This window comes from Chrysochloris asiatica, unplaced genomic scaffold (assembly GCF_000296735.1).
Source record: "Chrysochloris asiatica unplaced genomic scaffold, ChrAsi1.0 scaffold00133, whole genome shotgun sequence".
NCBI lineage: Eukaryota > Metazoa > Chordata > Mammalia > Afrosoricida > Chrysochloridae > Chrysochloris > Chrysochloris asiatica.
Window position 1 is genome coordinate 3,859,457 of NW_006408651.1, and position 3,094 is coordinate 3,862,550.

The following is a 3,094-nucleotide window of genomic DNA, read 5'->3' on the forward strand; positions in this document are numbered from 1 at the left end:
TATAAACAAATCCCACTTCTGACAAGTTTATTGTTTGGTGTCCTGGTGTGGCACTATGGTTAATGCACTGGACTGCAAAGTCTGTTAGAACTGCAAGGTTGGTAGTTCAAGCTTACCAGCTTCTTCTCAGAAACCCTATACTGGGTTGTTATGGGTAAGAACGAACTCGGCAGCACTTAAGTATAACAACAACAAAAACTAATTGGTCAAGGGTAAATCACAAGAAAAAATAGAAAATACTTCATTATGAATGAAAACAAAATCACAGCATGGCAAAACTTATATAGCAAACTGAGTGCTCAGAAGACTATGGTGGTGGTGGTCGTGGTTATGGTAGTGTGCCATGGAGTCGGTTCCAATTCATAGCAGCCCTGCATAGAGTTTCTGAGACTGTAAATCTTTACAGGAGCAGAAAGCCTCATCTTTCTCCTGTGGAGCAGCTGGTAGTTTTGAACTGTTTGACGTTAGCAGCCTGACTTACAACCACTACGCTACCAGAACTCCTTCATATATACCTATAAATGCATACATTACAAGAATGACTTTTGTGACAAACTGATAAGAAAATCTATAGATTAGGAGACTATTTTAGGAAATCATATGTTGGATAAGGGCCTACCTTCCAAAATATTGTTGCTAGATGCCATCAAGTCAGTTCCAATATTAACAATAGTCCTATGCCATCCTCACAAGTGTTGCTAGGTTTCAGCCCATTGTTGCAGCCATTGTATCAATCTGTCTCATTAATGGTCCTGTCAATGTATGCTGTCATGTTTTTGTAACTGTCTTCAGCAAAATTTAACTTTGATGTGACATTAATAATGTTCAATATTTTCTTCATTCTATTGGGTCACAATTCTTTGGAATGGTACAAATATTTCTAATCACTTGACCAGGTAGATATCTTCCATATTTATTGGTATAGATCAGAGAGTACATCCATTTGTTTAAACATCTCAATTGATATTTTTTCAATTCCTGAAGACTTGGATTTTTGTTTTGTTTTTTACCAATGGCTTCAATGTAGCATGGACTTCTTCCTTAAATACCATTGGTTCTTGATCATATACTACCTCCTGAAATGGGTGAGTGTCCACCAATTCTTTTTTTTTTCCCCACCAATTCTTTTGATACAATGATTCTGTGTATTCCTTCCATCTTCATTTATTTCTTACTATATAGCTCAATAAGGAGCTCTGGTAGTGTAGTGGTTACGAATAGGGCTGCAAACTGCAAGATCAGCAGTTCAAAACTACCAGCTGTTCCACGGGAGAAAGATGAGGCTTTCTGCTCCCATAAAGATTTACAGCCTCGGAAACCCTCTACAGGGTCACTATGAGTAGGAACCGACTCCACGGCGCATAACAACAGCAACAATATAGTTTAATATTTTGCCCACATAACCCTTCAATATTACAAGTTGAGATCTGAATTCTTTCTTCAGTTCTTTCAGCTTGAGAAATATTGTCTTCTTGCTTTTTGGTTTCTAACTCCTGGTGTTTGCAAATGCCAAAATAATTTATTTTATCTTCTCGAGTTGTCCTCTGAAATCTTTTGTTCAGCTATTTTGCTTCAGCATTTGTTATGTTCACTTTACTCTACAGTCAAGAGAATGTTTCGTTGTCTCTGTTGACACCTATTTTGTGCTTTTCTTTTTCTTGACTTTTTAATGAACTTTTGCTTTCTTCATGTGTTTGTTCTTGATGCTATCCCATTAACTCCTCAGTCATTAATGTTCAACATGTCAAATGTATTCTTGAGACATTTTCTAAATTCAGGTGGAATATACTCAAAGTTATATTTTGGTTCTCATGGCTTTGTTTTACTTTTCTTTAACTCCAATGTGCACTTGCGAATAAACAATGGGTGGTTACCTATTGACCCTTGGCCGTGTTTTGGCTGATGACTCTGAGCTTCTCCGTTCTCTCTTTTCACAGATATAGTCAATTTGACTCTTGTGTATTTCATCTGGTGATGTCCATGTGCATGCTGTTGTTGTTGAGGTTGTTATGTGCAATCAAATCAGTTCCGACTTACAACGACCCTATATTGGGTTTCCAAGGAGCAGTTAGTGGGTTTGAACTGCTGACCTTGTGGTTTGCAGTCCAGTGCTGATCCTACAGTGCCACAGCAGGAGTCACCAGTTATGTTGTTGAAAAAAAAATGCTATTTGCAATGAAGAGGTCATTTTTCTTGCAAAATTCTCTCATGTGAACACCAATGCCATTTCTATCACCAAGGTCATGCTTTTCAATACCCATGCTTCCTCTTTGTCTCCAAACTTTACATTATAACTCAGTAATTATCAATGCACCTTGATTGCCTGTTTGATCAATTTCAGGCTGCCAGAAGTTGGTAGAATTTTTCAACTTCTTCATCATTGGTTTTAGTTGTTGGTTTATAAATTTTAATAGCATTCATATTAACTGTTCTCCTTGTAGGTGTAGGAATGTTATCCGATCACTGACAGCATTGTACTTGATGATAAATATTGGATTGATGATAGATATTGTTCTTTTTGATGATGAAAGCAACGTCATTCCTCCTCAATTTGTTTTCCAAGCTTAGTAATCCATGTAATAGTCAAATTCAAAATGGGCAAAACCAGCCCATTTCAGCTTACTAATGCCTAGGATATTGATCTTTATGCATTCCATTCATTACTTCATACATCCATGTTGTTGTTAGCAACTGTTGACTTGGTTCCAACTCATAGTGATCCTGTATAGGATTTCAGAGGCTTTAAATCTTTAAAAGAGCAGAAAGATTCATCTTTCTCCTGCCGAACTGCTGGTTGGCTTGAAATGTCTACTTTGTGGCTCACAGTCCAGTGCTTATCCTATGGAGCCACCATGCTCATATGTTCCACAAACATCCATACATGCTTTCAGCTGGTTCTTCTCATTTTAAGTCAGACACTATAAGCAACTGAAGGTCTGGAAAGTTTTGCCCCATCCACATCATGGTTCATTCTCATTTGAGGAGGCAGCTTTTCTCCAGTAGTATTCTGAGTATATTACAACTCGTGAGGTTCACCTTTTGGCACTACATCAGGCAATGATCTACTGCCATTAAGAGTGCTTTCAGTGGCTCA